General features: G+C 44.7%; 1 long non-coding RNA gene across 1 annotated transcript; it reads right to left on the bottom strand.

The window, feature by feature from the left end:
- Positions 1–4,140: 4,140 nt before the first annotated feature.
- Positions 4,141–17,738, bottom strand: LOC149333635 (uncharacterized). The gene is made up of 3 exons (XR_016284952.1): positions 17,550–17,738; positions 14,103–14,201; positions 4,141–4,210 (listed from the first exon to the last, which is right to left on the bottom strand). It is a non-coding gene; the product is annotated as an uncharacterized LOC149333635 (long non-coding RNA).
- Between the last annotated feature and the right edge of the window lie 3,103 nt (positions 17,739–20,841).

The raw sequence follows: 20,841 nt of genomic DNA, 5'->3' as shown, positions 1-20,841 counted from the left end.
CTAAGATTCACTTGCTCAGTTTTCTTCCGAACGTCGGTCAACTCAATTTTAAAATTTTCCTGGTTGGCCCACTCAAATTTCTGGACTGGGTGTACCCCAATATGGGGTGTCCCAGATCGGTTCCAAAAGTTAGTCAACACAGTTTCCAAATTTTCGAGGTTGGGCCACCCGAAGTTTGTGGTGGGTAGAGCCCACCTGGAGGGTTCATGGTCTGTTCTGAAGGTGATCCACACAAGTTCCAAATTTTCGGCGTTGTTTCACCCAAGTTTAGCGGTGGGTCACGCCCGTTTCGGGTAGATTCCAGACTTGTTCCGAACGTGGGTCATCTGTTTTCCAATTTTGGGGTGTTGGCAAATCAAATTTTTTGGTTGGGCCAATTCTATTTCGAGCTTCACTTAAGACTGTCTTCTAGCCGAGCGATTCCAGGTTCACTTTTCGTGAAAATCGGCCTAGGTCGTTTCACCTCAAAGGTCTAATGTCACGGTTCCCTCCTGACATTTGAGCTTTGAGGTCCGAGGTTGAAGAGACGCATCGACTTTGTTCAGGAGCGCTAGTGAAATACTTCTTTCACACTAAAAATTTGCACAAAAATAATGACAAAAACAAGCAATCCTAAACGGAACGAGCTAGCAGTAACATGGCAAGATAAGTTTATAAAACGAGCAGGCTTACCCCAGAAGGTGTTCGTGCATATGTGCGGTAAATAAGCTAAGTACACGTAGTATTGCAACCATTCTCCCTCTTAATTGGCAGCCGTTATTTCATGTTTCTGTGCATGAATTCTGGTTTACTCACTCTTTAACCTGTACTGATTCGCGCAATTTCATCAACTGTCTTCGGTGGTTGTTCTCGCCAATCTTGTGCCACACCTGCGCAAAAGAGCTCTTCGGGTCGAGATCCGGTACCTGCAGCAACATATAATAATTCGGCCCGTTAGTTGATCAGTTTTCTCATTACAAGTGCAGTACAGTTATCTGAAATTCTAATTGATGTGGTTTTCTTACTCGGCTGAAATTTAAGGATTATAGCAGCTACCAATGCTTTCGGGCGAATAATGAGATCCAGCAATGAGTGTATTGTTCTAGCCACATTCAACACAGCCCTTTTATTTTTCCTCATTACTTAACCCTTATTTTTGTAAATCCTTGTGTGATGTGTAAATTAACGGAACGCGTTGGAGACCCTAGAAAAATTGTCGTAACCGTCTGGTTGCTGACGGATTTCTAAGATTTTATCAAATACATACGATATCCTTCCGCGTATATGAAGGACGAGTTTGGAGACAATCAACAGCGAGATTACTGCACGCAGAAATAAGCTACCTACCTTCGAGTAACAAGAATATAACTTCGCTATGTATTCTGCCCGGGACCACACAATCATCATCAGCCTGTCCGCGCCCACTGCAGGGCAAAATCCTCTTCCATGTCTCTCCAGTTAACCCAGGTCTTTGGTGGTCGCGATCACCGTATCCCCCAAACGTCTTAGTCTCATCCGACCACCTAACTTTCTGCCGCCCCCTGCTACGCTTGCCTTCTCTTCTGATGCACTCCGTTACCCTTAAGGACCAGCGGTTTTCTTGCCTTCGCATTGCATGCTCTGCGCAAGCCCATTTCTTAAACTTGATTTCGGCTAGGAAGTCATTAATCCGCGTTTGTTCCCTCATCCACACCGCCCGCTTCCAATCTCTTAACGTTACACCTATCAATTACCTTTCCATAGCTCTCTGCGTTGTGCTTAACTTAACCTAAAGCCTCTTCGTTAGCCTCCACGTTTCCGCCCAATAGGTGACTTCCGGTAAGATACAGCTGCTGTATACATTCTCTTGAGAGGTTTCGGTAAACTGTCATTGATGATCTGAGAGAACCTGCCATATGCGCTCTACCCAATTCTTATCCTTCTAGTCATTTCCCACTCATGATCAGGATCAGCAGTCTCTACCTTCCCTAAGTAGACATATTCATTTATTACTTCCAACCCCTCACTTTTAATTGCGAACTGCTGTTATCTTGCTAAACTGTTGTACATTACTTTGGTTTTCTACATCTTAATTTTTACACCCATCTTTCTAATGTGCCTGTCTAACTTATTAATCATGCTTTGCAGTTACTTAGCAAGGCAATGTTCTCAGCGAATGGCAGATTACTTAGGTATCCGTCATTAACTCTTATCCCCAACTGTTCCCAATTCAGGACTTGGAATATCAACTGTAAAGAGACGGTGAATAGCGTCTGCGATATCGGGTCTGCCTGCCTGGCACCCTTCTTTAGATTAATTTTATTGCAGACCTCATGGAGGACTATGGTAGCTGTAAAGTCTTTATAGATATCTTCCAATATTTGCACATAACACTCTTCCACACCTTGATTCCGCAATGCCTACACGACATCTGAGGTTTTCACTGAGTAAAATGCTTTCTCGTCATCACGCGAAGTCCTAAAAGAGAGGCCATGCCTACACTCAACTGGAGAAGCACCGTGAACCGGTACTCCACGTCAGTTGTCTGTCCTCGCTACAGGATGCCAGTATCTTTTCAGTCGGTTTCGCCGACTTTTCTACGCACAGCAAATGTCCATGCATAACGCTCATGCAAACCTGACCGACGCTCAGCAGATACACGAGATTCGGTTTCAGCAGGCACCCTTCAAGATAGCATCCATTTTAAAGTAGTGAAAGCACCGATAGGTGGCGCACAAGTGGCAGTGTTCGGTAGCCTGAACGATGCTTTGCGTATTGGTAGCCGTCACTCTTGGACACACTTGTTGGCTACCCGTAAGCACAACCGAATCATCTATAATCTTCATGGTGCCAAAGAACAGAACAAAAATGGGCTCTAATCTTTAGCACGCTCGTCGGATATTCCTTCATTTGTTGCCATACCGTTTAGTAATCCCTCTTGTTGATTGTTTGGCTGATTAAGAGGATTGTTTAGACTGCGGAAATAAGACCAGGGCAAGAAGGAGAGAAACGAACACACCTCTCTCTCCCATATTCTGATGTTCTCGTCCTGTACATTAAGTCTTAATAATCATGGTCAATGAGTTCACTCAGCGCAGTACAAAAAACAATGAAGAATGACGACGAGAAGAAAAGTAAGTGTCTTGGTTGACATTTGCATCCGCTATGCACCGGGGCTAATCCCTCCCCGTGGGTATGTGCCATTAAACCTGAGGACATCATCGTTATTTGGGAATTGAAGATTAGGGAACGATACTACCGTGCTTATGAAAGAAAGTTACTCTATGTACAAATCTAATAGCAACAACGAGCATTTACAACTTTTAGAATAGCAGTGGCAGCGGTTTGGACAACCATACGGGCGTTCATATAGCAATGTAGCAGCGCATAAATGTCCTAGTTCGGACGCATCGTGTTAGGTGTGCTACTGGCGCAGGCAACGGCGCCAAGCAGACCCCAAGTTCTGGCAACGGAAAACCTATGCTGCTGAGGCGACGAGGAATCGCCGGTGCAAGTTCGACAGAAACACCGAAAACTAAGCGTGTTCTTTAGGTCATATGCATACGACTCATCCGAGGTAACTGCAAAATGCGTCGTGTATCATCGACGCCTGAAAATACCGCGTTGTGCTGCTACCTAAACTCACTCACTTGAAAGAGCTGCCCGAACATGCGTGACCACAGAGAGTTTTCTCTCTTCTTCTTTCAGGCTTGGACAAATGAGCTGAAATTAGTTCAGCGGCATTTCGGAGACAGGATGTTTGCAACTATGTGTGCGCCGACAAGCAAATGGTATTTTTGCAAGGAAGAGATCCGACTACTATAAAATTGAAATCATGACTCATGCTCCATTGTTTAGTGTTGTGTCCGTCCCCGTCAATTCGCGCTATAATTGCAACAATAACACTCTTTCTACGCAAGACAAACCTTGTCAACCATGTACCTCATAGAGAGATTGGATCCTGAAGTGACATTTCTCGGTTTGTATTGTACCACGTAAAAATTTACTGCTACCTTTGCATCCACCCGACTGTCATATTTTATCCACTGACCGCAAGTGGTGCAAAGAAACGAAGCCTTCCGGCTCCGCGTTAAGAGCACGCCCGAAGGTTGTTTCCAACCTTACTGTAGAGTTGATTGAACGCCACGCTTACAGCCATGTATGCTCTACTCACGTATTGATAAAGGCTGCGAAGATAAGTCTGGTCGCATCTCCGTTCCGGATATCCTATCTTCGTCTCCATTGTGCGGAGCTGCAAAAATAATGCCCATATTTTCTACCGGTACATGTGATGCCAACGATGCATTAATACCGTTCAACGCCTTTTTAATTACGGCCGACCTCCACTCAGGCACAAGTGATTGAATATTAGGTGAATTTCCGCTGGCAGCCTTTTGGGCATGGCAGAAACTGGCCTCTTTCGCGTCTTAAAGGCACAATCCATATTTCATAAAGTCTGGTTTTATTTGATTCAATTTTTTTCAATGCTGAAACCTTTCCATTTATTATGACCATGGAGAACGATGTAATGGTTAGGTGAAAAGCAAGCTCATGGGCCTATTGACTTCCGAAAACACGCAGATTCCGCCATTTATTTGCGTAGAAAGGGCCTGTGTAGATGGTCAGATAGGCGCAGTTATTGTGCACAAAATAAGTTCTATTTAGGCATATCAAGTGACCTCCTTAATGAATAATGAAAACGGCTGCGCCGATAGGGCTACCTGCGCCGTACACAAAAGCTTTGATTTAGAGGGTCCTGCGCAACCTGTGCCGACACCGCCGAGCGAGCAAACATAGTGACCCATTCTGCCAGAGCTCAAAAATCAAAGAGTAAACGTTAAAATATTATGAACACAACGGAAATTTATTCGATAGATGGTCCGTTAACCCGGCCTCACTCTGTGGTTACCCAAGCAGCACAGGTAATTGGCCCAATAATGGAAATAAATGGCTTCACTCTGCTCCTTTGTAAGGCCGGCCTTTGCCAGCACATTTCCAACATTGGGCCGATTAGCTATGTTGCTGGGGTGCACTTAGGTTCACCATGTCATCAGATTGAAACGAATGAGCTAAGTCTCGGAAGCGTTTGCGTAACATTCTTACCGCATGCGGGAGGTCACGAAACACGAATGCTATCCACATTCTATTATTTATTAGGAGACCAGATAGGTGAAAGCAAAAGATTGTAACTAAATATAAGGACGACGAAGGCAAGCAAACCAAATGAACACCTTTCTAACCAAATTTAACTTACCAACGCAACCTTAAAATCAACAAAATCTTTAAAAAGAAATCAACATCACTGAACAAAGTGAACGCCTCGAAAATTTTTTGCAAATGCTTCTGCGGGCTATGTACAGACGGCGGAAGAATTTTTACAAGTGTATTGTCCAGATCTTTGTCAATAAGTGAAAGCATGAACGTTGCTTACCCAGATGGAAGAATCGATGTCAAATTTGTGCACACGTGCTTAAGCAATAGACTTTTAAAGCCACATTCTATTTTCGAACATTACATTCATGAAAACCTTTATATTGACACTTGTAACATAGCGCACTAACGCGATAAAAAGTTAGCGGGGTACATGTCCTGGGATATAAGTTTAGTGTAGCTCTGATTCACGTCTAAGTCAGGTGGTGTTGTTACCAGCGAATAGAACGCGCACGTATCCTGAACTCCGAGTGCGTTTTAGGTGACTGGTTGATGGACTGCACCGCAATATTTTTTTTTCAGCACACTGGCGCCTTCGAAAATATTGGTAGCGATAGTATACGCTCGAGTAAGCCGATTGTCAAATGCAACGCACACCTGACGAATCAGACTTATTAATCATCGCGAACGTGCTTATGTGCGCCCTGCCACATGTGCGCGTTTTCCGCCTACTGCTGACACTTCTGGTAGCTGTTGCGTGGGCACGTCTATATCGCCTTGGGCCATAAATGGCGCTCATAGACTTCTTAAGAAATAAACTTATTATCTCTGCGCAGTTGTTTGTGCCGTTTTTCCTTCACTGTTCTCGACTGCAAGCGCTACTTCTCCCGTGGTGTCAAATCCCTTGAGCCCCTAACTCTCTAATAAAACCTTTGCCAATCAAGTGTGGGTTAGACAGACAGTAAGTCACGCTCCAAAAGAGCGGCTGCCGAAACTCTCGTGAGTGCAGGAAACGGGAATATTTCAATTTTTACATTTAATAGGCGGCACTCTGTTTAAATGAGATCCTCGCTACCTCCTTTGCGCTCGCAGGCAAACCTTGCCTTTCTGATAGTGAACTATGCAGATTTAAGTTACATCTCAACGTTCTTCAACGAGTTACCCTCTGGGAGTGGGTCGTGCTGTAAAGTCCATATGCGCACTCTGGTGATTTTCTGTTTTACTTTTTGTTCCTAATTGCGAAAGCAATACTGCTCGAGGTTTCCGCTCTTAGCTGTCCTCCCGGAGAATCCACCATTGACCTTTAGCGTGACCTATGTGTGACGTCATACCAGCTGTGGAAAAGCGGGGCCCCAACTCGGCTCGTCGCGATCGTTCCAGCGAGTCCTCCATGCGTCGCTGCCGTGGGGGAGGCGCTCGCTCTACGTGACGGCTTCAGTGGAACCAGGGCGCAGCCAGGCAGTCTTGCTTTCGCAATCCACTAGGCTTAACCAAGCTAAGCCTCTGCCAATTTTTTCTTTTCTTGTTCTGTTTTTCTTCATATGCTTTTTTCCTTCGTGGTGTTCGAAATTCTGGCTCCCGACGAAGGATGCGTCCAACAAATACTCTTTCCTCCTGGCGTTTTCTCTGAAGCAACTCACCCCTGTCCACCTCCGCTACATCCCATTTACGCCCGCCTCCATTTTTCGCACTTTGTCCTCTATTGAGAAAAAAAACAGTGCAGGAACAGGGACGCAAGAAAAGAAGAAAAGAAGCGCCTGTCCCGTCGTTTTCTTTTCTTGTGTTCCTGTTCCTGCACTGTTTTTTTCTCAAGATGTATCAACTCGCTCAACTCGCCGTTTTACTGATTTTCTCAATTGCTTTGCAACCCTACACTGTTCTCAGTATTTTTTCTTCCGCTACGTTTATCTACTTCGTTATATTTATGTTTCTTCAAAGGAGAAAGAGAGTTTCCCTCTGCATCTGCATACAGTGCTCTGAATACGCGGATCTCACTGTTCAGACATCATCTTACCCTGATGAAGAACGGTCCGGCGTCCTTCATCAAGGTAAGACATATTCCGTCCATCCTAACTTGAATTTTCTAATGTTATTGAATTTTTAGCTATTGTTAGTATATTCCAGTCAATGTATTCTTTTAATTATCATTGCTATCAGTTTTATGCGACCGCTGATTCCCTACACAGATTAGAATGTTGCCTTTTAAGACGTACGACACTTTCAAATGCAGATATCAGCACTCTGTCGGGAAGGTCCTTTTGACTGGCTGGTTACATTAGGCTGAGGTAAAAGCCGAAGCGAGTTCAATTACTCCATGGACTTTCTTCACACAGGACATTAGCCTACTAATTCACTCTCGCCTCCTCCGTATACAGTGTTTTATGTTTATGATGTCCTGTATGCCAAAGTGTGTTGACAACTGTATCCTACATCAATGTAATCATATCAGTTTCAATGTCTTAGGCGGAACGCAAACTTATCTAAATAAGAAGCTTTTTCAGGGGCATGAATAGGAGCTGTTCTTGCCGCTATCGCCACAAGGAGTGGCCCTACACAAGGCGGTAAATTAGTACAGAGTTGGTTCTACTCCGAAACAGCAGTTCAGGCCACATAAGCATTGCCTGAATTAGATTCGACGTCTCATACACAACTATTCTGAACAAAAGCATTTTTGACCGGATACCTTTTATGAACATAACTTTTTACTATAGTGTAAGATTTCGGTATAACAGTAAATATATCCGCAGATCACCCGACGGCAGTTTCGTATTTTTTTCACGTTATTACTATCGTCAAAAGCATTCCGCATTCGTTTTCTGTGGCAGTCTTAACTGTTGGATGTGGCGCATGCACACACTTTAAAATAAAGGTTTTGATACATATCAGAAGAATATACCTTGCCTTCAATATTTCCATAAGAATGTCTTACAATTTCCCAATTTTTTACATTTTTGCCTCGCAATGCAGGAACATATATTCTATCCATGTGCTTATCGAGTACTTTCTGAGCTCTCTTCCATCTTGTCCTAAAGGTGAGTAAGCTGAGTATGCCGAAGGACCTCAATGCTAATATCATTTAGGTTTCTTTCGAGTACGGCTACGAACCCACTGGCTCTTTTTATGAACTTATTTCAAATAGAGATCAAAGCGTGTAGCGTTTGTTTCTAGCCCACCATTGCCGTTGCACGCACTTTTCCTGTACCCTGTGGCCGGAAACATAAGCGTTGTTATATGATATTCCTTATGTTTGAGTTCATGAAGCTGACATTTCTTCTAACAAGAACTGAGAGTGCTCATTTCGCAAAAGTTCCCTCAGTATACAGATCATATTGCGCTTCGGTTTCGATGGAGGCAGCCATGCGTGTGCCAGCTCGCTAGACATTTCGCAGGAAATATACGCAAATCACCGCGTCCAGTTTTTTTTAGTTGAAATGCATTTGAAAAAAATGAAAACTACTTTTTATTGTGCCAATGGTACGCTTTGACAGCTTTTGAATACTGACTGTTAAGTAGTAGAGAAAGCAAATAGTAAAAACTATAATTTGTACTTTTTATTTTGCTTTCCTTTATGCTTTAAAGAGGCAGCTCACACAATTAATCGGGACGGCCACAATCTTTGCAGGAACGGTGCTGCTGAGCAGCACCGTTCCTGCGTTCGTGACCAGAGTGACCAGAGTTCGTGACCGCACACACGAATTTTATCAGCTCCGTCTTCTTCAGCTTCGTGGGCGTTGGCCGTTGGGGCATCAAACCCAAACTGTCTTTCTTTCAATGCTGATATCCTACTGCAATATATCCTCTGTACTTCCGGGGATTAATTAGGTGGCCTTTCTTAAAAGTTATATTTAACAGCAATACAAAATTTTCTGCTATTTATCCATCAAATCTCAAGTTGTCACTGGTTTCCATGCTCGCTACAAAATTCCTTTTTTTTTCGTTGCGAAAGTTACCTGATTTCGGCAATGCTTATCTTTTTCGAAAGCGCAGGCGGCACTAGCTTGCGGACATGCGCGCAAAATCTTATTGTTTCTGGTATAAAGGGGCTCTCCTCGCTTTCCTAGTTCACCAGAAGCACAAAGAACAACTCTACAGTTTCGCGCACTTTTCGTTTAAGCGTAATTACAGGAATTATCGTCGGTCTAAACGCGTACAAAAGTTGGCCTAAGCGTTTTATAAATCTTATTCGAACCTAAATTGCTGTGAAATACATTTGAAGTACGACAAAATTCTGAATGCTATAAGACAAACGTATCAAAGGCATTCACGGAAGCAAACGTATTCTTCTTTTGATTTGGTTTGGTTTATGTGGTTTAACGTCCCAAAGCGACTAAGGCTATGAGAGACGCCGTAGTGGAGGGCTCCGGAATTCGACCACCTGGGGTTCTTTAACGTTCACTGACATCGCACAGTACACGAACCTCGAATTTCTCCTCCAAAGAAATTCAACCGCCGCGGCCGGGATCCATCCCGCGTCTTTCGGGACAGCAGCCGAGCACCATAGCCACTGAGCCACCGCGGCGGCTTATTCTTCTTTTGAATAATTAAAAAACGCTCACAGGGAAAAGCATGCTCTAAAGGTATTTTCTGAGATTGTGTCATTGTGCTGACGAATACGCAGCCCCAAGCTTTCAGTTTGAAGTCAAATTCACAACCGTTGTTCTTTGGAAAAGATGATATCCAGTAACAGTAGCGGAACAAAGTGTTGTCTGTGTTAGGCGTTTTATTATATACTTTAAATCAATAAAAAAGGACACTATTTCGTGCTGAAAGGCAACAAACATAACAGGACACTTAAAAAGCGGCTGGCTGCGCTGCAGACACAAAACAACAACTCTCTGAGGAGCTCAGCCGGTCCAACTGGGGACAGATATGTGACGGTATCGCAAGAAACCTGCCCAGAAAACGCGCATGGCAGTTCCTCCGATGTCTCATTGACCCCACGCACACCAAATCAGCAACAAAACACCACGTGACCCGCCTCACAGACGAACACATTGACGATCCCGACGCCCTCCTAGACACACTTCAAACCATGCACACCTCTGCAGGCGCCCCGACACCGCTACTCCACTACACAGGTCAAGCAAATCCCACACTCGACACCGACATCACGGAGACGGAAGTCAGAGCGGCCCTCCTGATTCTCCGCGCCAACTCCGCACCTGGTGCAGACCAAATCACAAACTCCATGCTCCGTAATCTGGAAGACCGGTCGATCACCCAGATTACGAAATACTTCAACCAGTGCTGGAGGGAGGGTAACCTCCCGTAGTCGTGGCGCCACGCGAAGGTAATATTTATACCAAAACCCAACAAACCACTTACACTTCAAAACCTTCGCCCGATTTCGCTAGCCTCATGCCTCGGGAAGCTCATCGAGCAGGTTGTGTTAGCGAGACTCACGAGTCACAAGCCGGACAACAATCTTTACGTGCATAGCATAGTGGGATTCCGCCCCCATCTATCCGCGCTGGACGCCATGCTGCAACTCACACACGAAATTTGCGACCCGCTCCTTCCGGGTCACATCAAGGCAGTCTTAGCTTTGGATCTCTCCAAACCTTTTGATCGCATTGAACATCAGGTGATCATGACTGCCCTATCCCCTTTGAATGTGAGTACGCGCACGTGCACCTACATTCAAGCACTCCTCACTGACCGCACGGCTGAGATACACTTCGGCCCTCCGCCTTTCCCCTGGCACACTTAGAGTATCGGCACCCCTCAAGGGTCCCTCCTTTCCCCTTTCTGTTTAACACTACCCTCATCCCCCTCGTCCGAAAATTGGCAACTATTCTCCACCTGAAGCACATTCTTTATGCCGACGATATCGCCCTGTGGGCCACCCAAGCCAGTGACGGCGGCATAGAGAACACCTTACAGGAAGCAGCCACACTCGCCCAAAATTATGCACGGACCATCGGACTATCTTGCTCCCCAGAGAAGCCTGAACTGCTCCTCATCCAGCCTAATAACCGCCGCTGTCCCCGCTCCCCTATTGCCTCAGGTTGGGACCCTCTGTGTATTGGGCCTGCACATCCAGAACGATGGCAAAACCCCCACCACCATCAAGAAACTCAAGCAGGTTGTAGGCGCGATATCGCACCTCATCCGCAGGGTTTCGGGACATCATAGAGCCACGAAGGAGCGCGACCTATGTCGTTTCATTCATGCCTTTGTCCTCAGCCGTGTGCTATACACTACCTCATACTTACAACTATCCAAACATGACATAAACACTTTGAATGGTTTGGTTCTCGAGGCATTCAAGGTAGCACTTCATCTTCCCCTCAACACAACAACAGACAGATTACTAGGCCTGGGCCTCCACAACACGATCGGGGAACTAATGGAGGCCCACCCACAGGCCCAATACACCAGGCTCACACAAACCTCCACAGGTCGGTATACCCTGGACTCCCTCGCAATCAAAATACCGGCAAACGACCCAGCCCTCCCCGCCATCCCACGACCCTTTCACCGGGAGCTCCTCATCAGGCCGCTCCCGAGGAATATGCACCCGTACCACCATGAGCAGCGCCGCAGAGCCCGTGCGAAAGCACTCCATCGAGAGTAGGGCTCCTAGCCGGACGCCGTATGGGTGGACGCTGCCGGCACGGTGATGAAGCGACAGGAGCTGTGGTGGACTCCTCTTTATTCACCCTCCTCACACTACCTCTCCCTCCAGACGCCTCCCCAGAGGCTGCAGAGGAAGCTTCCATTGCACTTGCTATCACCCGCACGGAAGCCCGGTAGGTTTTAAGTGACCATTGCACTTGCTATCACCCGCACGGAAGCCCGGTAGATTTTAAGTGACTCTAAAACTGCGATTCTAAATTTTTCTCGAGACCGACTCGAAGTCCCTGCCTTTCGCATACTGCACTCGCCCGATGCACCCCCACCCCGCCAAGTGGAGCTGGTATGGCTGCCTGCTTACTCCGGGAATCCCGCAAATGAGGCCGCCAACCTTTTATCCCTAGCCCGAGGTTCTTTAAACCGGGCTCAGGTGGCTTCGGATCGGGGATTCACGATGGAGCGCATGCACTCATTGAGCGAGCTGACGCAGGCCTACAGGGCCTCACGCCAGCTCTACTCCCCACCGCTCCCTTCCCTAGGTAACAAACAAGCAACACTCTGGCGCGTACTACAGACACACTCTCGCCCCTCACCCCTTACCCTAGCCCACTATATCCCCCCTTCCCTAAAACGGCATTCGCCCTATGCTCAGAACCCTGCGCCTCTTCCCTCCACATCCTTTCCCTGTGCCCGTCGGACCCTTCCCCGCGGGACCTAGAGAACCTCAAGACCTGGGAGGACTGGGAGACCCTGGTGCGCTCGGAGGACCCGGCCGTGCAGACCATCGCCTCCGGCTGGGCTGCCAGTGTTATGGACCTCAGGAACATAAACACTTGACTGCAGTGGCCTCCTGCGGGGACCCTGGGGCGTCCTAAACTAATATGTCCTAAACTAATATAAGCGCCCTAAACTAATGTGTTCTTCCCGAATGCATTTCTAATAGTGTATATGTATGTTTTTCGATAACGAACGATCAATGGCCAATTAAGGCCGGTTGAATTTTACTGTTACTGCACCGCTGCATGGAAAGAACGAAATAAATAAGTCAATGAATAAAGCTCAGTTTTTTCTAGGCGCGTGCTACTCGTATATCTCATAGCTCATCCGTGTCGCTGCTTCAATGCCGTAGTTGTGCACTTCACTCTGCAATAGTGAATCGAAAGTCGGACACGAGCCGTTTCTGCACGGACTCAGGCCCGGTTCGGGCTCGCAGCTCTAAACCAGAGCCCGGCCCGGGCCCGCAACTTCAGGCCCGGGCCCGGCCGAGGCCCGGCGAAACAAATCATGTCTTGGCCAAACCTGGCCCGCGGGCTGGGCCGGGCCCGGGCTTTCGGGCTGGCCCGAGCCCGTGCAGTGCAGTAATCCCACTAGCAACAATTAAATTTTTGCGCTCAGTCGACTCCGCTTTTTTACCGAATCTGGGCAGTCCAGGTAAGTTTCTATGGTAAATTATTTATACGAAAACTCACAGCATCATAAACTACCTTGCAGGCTGTTCGTGAGCTGAAATACACCAGTGGTTTGGGAAGAAATTTTAAAAACAGGGACATGTAAATAGGGAACCCCCTGCTTATATGACGTAAAAAACATGGTAATGTCTATAAAGCTTTAGGGGAGATAGACGGTCCTTACAAGCCTGTTCCAATAAGGTGGAGATGTAAAGATTTTCTTAATGCGTCCGATTTTCTTATATCTATAACTAGCGGCCAAGCGACAGCGTGCACTTCTTAGTCAACGACTTTGACCGCGACAGTCCGGAAGAGGCACGCCTTTCAGTTCGTCCAAAGGCAAATAAATATGCTTTCAAATTACGCCTTCGAGCTACTCTATCAGACTAACATACATTGATTTTTGTGAAAACCTGACCTACAAAGCACGTAATTATTTTATGCGATATTAGTTTTTAGCGCAGAAAGAAAAGAGGAAAAAAAGGTGTTCGAACTGCAGGGACTCAACGGCGATCTTACTAGTTCTGTAACGGAGACCAAATCTATTGCGCCAGAAAACCTTGTTCCTGGGCGAATTTGAAATTAGCCTCTTTGCGTGTTTAAACGTTCTTTGCCCGGGACCTCTGCTGATGTATCTTTAAGAGAACAGAATTATGCGAACGGAAAATGGCGCCAGAAGTATTCGCGCTATCTTAACGATTGCTCTAAATATTGCTGCTCCTACTGCTGTTTTCTGTGCCTTTCGTAGGCGAACTCCAACACAATTAAAATTCTTTCATACTGCTCCTTTAGGACATTTTGTAACACCCGTTACTAAGTTTTAGAAGGGGCTCCTTAATGTTAGGAATGCCTAATTAACGGATCTGGGCAAAACATCAAACCCGTTTTGCACACAAACATACCACATCATTAATTGTTCACGTGTAGAGGATAAAAGAAACAATTTTAATGTCATAAATTCTTTCTCACCTTTTGCAGCAAATACGTTTTCGTCTCAGCGTCCAGCCATGTAGTGTTCCCAAGCACATTCTTGAAAGTTTCTTTTATCTTCCTAGTAATTTCTTCAACCTAAATGGAACATCGTTCATAAATGAGTACAATAATTTTCGAATTAGTGTGAGTGACAGTTCCACAAAGCCTCTATAAATTTCGGTATTCTTCATTCAAGCACCCTGAAAGTGGTCGAAAGGGCTAAGATCCAATTACAGTGCTCTAACATTCAACCAACGACACTCATCAAAATATTTCGTCGTCTAAAAACAGCGAGCTAGAAGTCTCACGGCAGTAGCCGCTAATGGCGAAGAAACTCAGAGGGCACCTAAATGATAGAATGATCGTATCCAGGACCTGTGACTCTAAGAAGTGTGAAGGATGACAGCAAAAATATTGTTATCAGGAAAGGAAAGGCGCAGTAGCAGTCTAATTCTCGCTGGGCAACCAATAAGCGTAGAAATATATTCTGAGGAAACAAACTACGCAGTGACAGTCGCACTTCTCATTGGACAGCAAAAGGACGCGCAAAATACGCACGTGAATTTTTTCACCATTTTCATTATACAATTACGAAGTTTCTGTGGAAGCTATATAGTTTTCCTTAGCATCCACATGGTTGCGCTGGGGTGGATGCCAATGAGTAATTGCATCATTATTACAAGATCTAATCAACCTTGGGAGGTTGGCCTAAAACATTTGACCGGCTTTGTTCCCACTTCGAGTGACTGATCAGTTCGCTCCGGTGGCGAGATGGTCCCGGGTTCGAACCGTGAACCAAGAAAAACTTTCCTTCAGCTGCGAAGTTTGTGCGAAAGCTGTATAGCTCTCCTATGTGATCGCAAGGCTGCGCTCGGGCAGCCAATGCCCAAATACTCCCTGATTACATTTCCACTGATGGCCTCCTGTCTATAATTTATTTTATTTTTATTTATTTAGTAAGGAACCCACAGCGCCGTGGCATTACAGTGGGGGGGGGGGGGGGGAATGTACAACAAAGAAGCACACATGACACCTCCGCTCGCATGCAGAGTTACAAGCACAAAACTTTCACCATGCACATCTCACTTCAAAAGAACACATCACAATCGCATCACATCATTAAAGAACGAAAGAACGCATCATTTGATGTCACACTCACAACATCGCTCGGTAGTCTGTTCCATTCTCTAATGGTTTTCGGAAAGAAAGACATTTTAAACAATTCAGTTTTTGCCGCAAATTCGCGGACTTTAAAAACATGGTCAACACGGTTGGATCTATAAAAAGGCTCCTGCACATACCTTTCGCGTTCAACCCGAACAGTTGAATAATAAACAGCATGAAACAGCTTCAGACGCAACTTCTTTCGGCGCGTGTCAAGCAATTCCCAGTTGAGTGCATCCTTCGTACGCGATGCACTGTAACGAGCCCCGCGTGTGCCAGACACGAAACGAGAGGCAATGTTCTGCACCCTCTCCAACTTATCTTTATCTCTAGCAGTAGGCGGGTCCCAGACAGTGCACGCGTAGTCCAGAACCGACCTGACATAAGTCTTGAATAAAATGTCACGACATGACAGTGGAAAAGTGCTTGCATTTCGGCGAAGAAATCCCAAGTTTCTGCATGCTTTAGCAGAGATATAATCGACGTGACGGCGCCAGCTCAAATCAGGAGTAAAATAAACGCCTAGGTATTTAAATTCGAATACCTGTTCTAACATTGTGTTCCTAATAACATATGAATACACATCAGGGTTTTTCTTTCTTGTAAACTTCATATGGACAGTCTTGGACAAATTCAAATTCATATTCCATTTAACGCACCACTCTGAGATTCTGTTCAAATCTTCTTGGAACATTTCCGCATCTCGATCACTAGTGACAACACTATAAAGAACGCAGTCATCCGCAAATAACCGCATTTGAGATACTATTCCGTCACCAATGTCATTCACGTAGAGCAGGAACAATAGCGGTCCTAACACGGAGCCCTGGGGAACACCAGACACAACCTGCACTCTTTGAGACTCGGCGCCATTCATAACCACAAACTGCTGCCGTAAACATAGGTAATCTTTTACCCATGATACCACTTGAGGGCTAATATTGTAAAAAGACATTTTTTGAATTAGTAAAGAGTGCGTCACGGTATCAAAGGCCTTTTTAAAGTCCAAAAACACGCAGTCCACGCTAAGTCGCCTGTCCAGTGCCTCAGCCAAATCGTGCGCAAATTCAGTCAGCTGCGTAGTACACGACAGGCCCCTTCGAAAACCATGCTGACGAGGATTAAACAATGAATGTGCGTCCATATGTGCTGCTATACTGGTGAACAAAATATGTTCGAGTGTCTTGCACGCAACTGAAGTTAGAGATACCGGTCTATAATTTGATACAGTGTTGCGAGGGCCAGATTTGTAGATTGGCACAACACTTGCAATTTTCCAGTCATCTGGAAGGCAGGATTCTTCAAGCGATTTTTCAAAAATTATCTTTAAGTAGGGTGCAACCGACTCAGCACACAATTTGTAGAATTTGTTTGGCAAGTCATCAGGACAACCAGCCTTAGCAATCTTCAGATTCTGCAACAGAGACTGTATACCGTTGATGCTGATCACAACATCATCCATAACACTCGCCACTGGCTGGAAACTCGGGGTATTCATATCAGCATGTTCGATTTCAGAGCTGAAAACAGAGCTGAAATATTTATTAAAGAACTCAGCTTTTTGTGCATCATCCTCAACAAAGGTGTCACCAGAAACAAGAGGTGGTATAGTTACAGAGTCTTTTCCATTTCTCTTTACATGTTTCCAAAATTCCTTTGGATTTTCTTTTAATTTCGTCTCCATTGAAATGCCAAACGAATTCTTTGCAGCTGCAACAGCAACTTTCATTCTTCCGGCAATTTCCTGAAGCTTGTACCAATTTTCACGCGTCGGATTTCCTTTAAATTTAACGTAAACACGTTGCCTTTTGCGCGTAATACTGCGTAGCTCCCGAGTAAACCATGGTTTGCTTTTACTCCTCCTCTTCGTTAATATCCATGCCGGAACAAAGCACTGCCTCAGTTCAAACATCTTATCCTTAAATCTAGACCATAGTTCAACCACTCCAGAGTTATCGGCATGCGTTTCAAATATCGATCGGTACTTATTCAACTCTTCGTTTATCTCCCTTACGTTTGCTTTTTCATAGTTATATACTCGCCTATGTACTGTACCAGCGCTCCTTACATGTTCAACTTTCATTTCACAAAGCACAACACTGTGATCGCTTATTCCAGGTAGCACCTGAGTGGAATTGACGAATTCAGGTAATTAATGTACATATGTAAACAAAACAGTTTATTGTATTTAAAGCAGCCAACGCAACATTGCCGTTTTGAAGTACACACCTTGTGTAGAGGCCGCAGCATAAAAACCTCAGCCTTAAACAAAATTCTTACCTCATATTTAACATCGGCGTTAGCTGTGTGGTCGACGTAGACGCAGTCAAGGGCTGTTGTCATCTTCGTCTCCATCATACTTAAACATTCTTGCCACCACGGCTTTTCCTTTGTCTCACTCTCTGATGACTTTTTTGCCTTTCTTTTCGCTTCTTCCAACTTTTTCATTTTCTCTATCGTGTGCTGAGCCTTGTTATATAGTAGCCTGATTCCTCCGTAGTTGTAGAGCATGACCCTAGGAAAGTATGGCGAGAGAACAAAAGTGCACTATCAGTGCTTCAAGCTTTCCTTAACCTACTCAGAAAATCAACTCTGCCGCTTACTGAAGTTCTAGCATGTTCAAAAGGCAAATTAATCAGTAGAAATTTTTCTTTCGTCTTGCTGTTTAATATTATGAAGTTGTGCTCCAGCATTGCCATCCTAATTAAATCTAGTGGTACTAATTATGTAACTCATATACATATGGTTAGAACCAGAGTAGTTCGCAAAATTAAACGCGCTGAAAACACCGGATCCGAAGAGGACCCATAGACACAGGTACTTTGTGCGGGCGGATATGTCTGCTCGCTTCTCGGGTTTAGAATGTCATACTTTTTTTTTTACAAAAGTATATCTACCCATATTCCTGACCTCACTGCTTTGCCATTTAGACATATTTGCGCACTTTTCAGTCTGTCATAACCACCAAAGCAACTTGGGAGAAAGGATGACACCTCTGCCGAATGGGTTTCGCTACGATCACGGCTGCATTGCGGCATGTGTGAAGAATTGTAGTAGGGGCAATAGAGAAGAGCATCCTGCAAAAGCTACGTAACCTGCCAACCATCGCAAACGTTAACAATTTTCTGAAAACATGGTGTTAGTGAAATCTCTCCTTAGCAATACAACTACCTTTCTTTTTTAATAATGAGGGGCGAAAATCGCTCCAGTGTGACATGAGCAAACAGTGTGCACATTTTCCTGGCTATTATTGCACGCTCACCATAATGTTACTGTTTTTTGTTTTTTTTTCACGGCGTTAGTTCACGTCCAAACTGAGGCCTGAATACACAAAGATTCTCTCATGCCATAAGGGGGGTTCGCGCTTATTCTACGGTCCTAATTTTTATTGAAGCAGGTTTTCCGCTCTGACCCGCTAGTGTCAGGGTTTTTTTTTTAACAATGAAGAGTACCGGAAGCTTCCGTTCCATAGGCACAGTGGGCTTCACTAATAAGTGCGAAAATAGTTGAGTGCGCATCTTCGAGAACACCGCGCTGGTCTCGACGGCGCCATTACACACACAGCTTTATTCTCTTCCATATATGTGAGAGAGAAAGGTACCAAGTTTTGCTTCGCCTAACATGAATTTCGTTGGCGGCACGCCGAGGCTATGGTGGCATTTCGCTGTATATCGAAGAACATAATAGATAGTTGCCATTTCAAGATTCCTGACGGGACCTGATATGCTGCACATGTCTCTCTGACAAAGGCAAGCGGGCAACGACAATATGGAGGAGTTGTAAAAATTTGAAATATAAAATATACATTATATTGCGACAAAATAAACCAGTATTTCTAATACTTAAATGAAGTAGCTGTTTCTAGAGATAATATATTCGGATAACTATCTGCTACACTGCATGCATCATTGCTGTTCCACAGTTTTCAAGAAATTATACTTTATCTTCTTATAGACCTCACTCAAAGTGGGAGTGAAGGGGTTTCGCTTTTGTAATTGGGCTCCGTCTCTGCCATAAACCCATATTAAACAGCTTTATCTTTCATGGTGGTGTCGATCGTTACCATCCTCGCAAAAGTGTGTCTCATTTATGATACGAAGAGACCACTAACCTACACATTTCCTCCTCCAAAACGGCCAACTGGGAAGCGCAGCTTTATCCTGGTAGGGTTGTTATTTTTTGATGGAGTGGTGAAGATTTCCTCTCTATCACGTGCCAAAACTGTGAGACAGGAATGAGTCCCCGCTTTCTTGTGTGGCATAGAAATGAACCCCAGAGCACACAACTGCTGTTTTTGTTCAGAGAAGCAGTTGATGTGTTTTCTACAACTCCCATATGCCGCCAAGTGTTTTGTGTATGGCCGCTCTTCGTGTGATCTGTTTGCTGCAGACACAGATGCTTCTGTCTTTTAATGTCACTGCCTGAAACTATGATTAATGAATTTCTTGACGTTACAAATGCATTTGCTTCCGTGCGTTCGGCTTCGTCACGTAATATATATCAACCTTTTCCTTTTTAGGCACGCTATTTTGCTATAACGAAGTGTTATCTGCAAAATTCATGTTATGGATTAAATATTTCGCTTCTAGAAGAACGTAAAAACTTTGCCATCTACTTACGGGTTTGCGGTTTCCATAAAGTGATTAAGGTTTTCATAGAAATGTAATGAGCGCAACTCCACAGGTTCTTCCGCAGTTACATTGATGCCGACTTTATTGAATTCTTTGTTCACTAAAGAAAGCAGTGGTATCTAGAAATAGAGCACAGTATATTATATTGACATAATCATCCATGCAGATCTAGGAACTACATGTCCTAATGTATTCTGTGCCAGTGTATTCTGTGAATCAAAAATAGAAACGTGCTTAGTAACCTCTCTTAACAAGCCTCTATGCCGAATAATAAAACTGAATTTGAAGCACGTTCTCCTTCTAAAGCAATTGGGGGCGGGAGAAAAAAACAAACTTTGCTGACAAAACGATTTCAAACATGCGCATTCAGGAAACAAATAAATTTGTTCAGAAAGTAAAAGTACGCGAAAATAGAATCAATATAACTTTCCAATGCTGCTAAAGTGCCTTTAATCTTAACAGAGCACACCAAGTGCATGATAAAAAAATCTAATCCAAACGAATTACTATGAGGCGCTTTCATTTGAGAGTATGCTGCTGGTGAACTGAACCTCTATGCATATTGCCCGTTGCTGGCAACTTAGAATCTGCGTGGAAGCTACTGGAGATATGCTGGGCCATGCATAATTAGGACTCTAAAGCCGCAATGCAATCACCTTGCCAGAAAAAATACCACACTTGAACAATGACGGGTCGAGCATGAGGCCTCAGAAAAAAAAAATTAGGTCGATTTAGCCTGGTTAGCCCAATTGCGAACTACGACCGCTTCTACTTCCCATTCACTCCGGCTTCTGTACGAGGCACGGTTTTCGAGGTTAAGCTGGCCTGAGACAAAGGTGGGCGAAATCGGATTTAAGCACTGCCTAATGGGTAGACGCGCTGACATTCCTCATTGAATAGTACTGGAATTTGTCTTTTATACTTTACATCTTTAGGTCGCT

This window comes from Amblyomma mixtum, chromosome 8 (assembly GCF_055824585.1).
Source record: "Amblyomma mixtum isolate Tamu chromosome 8, ASM5582458v1, whole genome shotgun sequence".
Classification (NCBI taxonomy): domain Eukaryota; kingdom Metazoa; phylum Arthropoda; class Arachnida; order Ixodida; family Ixodidae; genus Amblyomma; species Amblyomma mixtum.
Note: the sequence above shows the minus strand (reverse complement) of the source record. Positions and strands in the feature narration are given on the sequence as shown.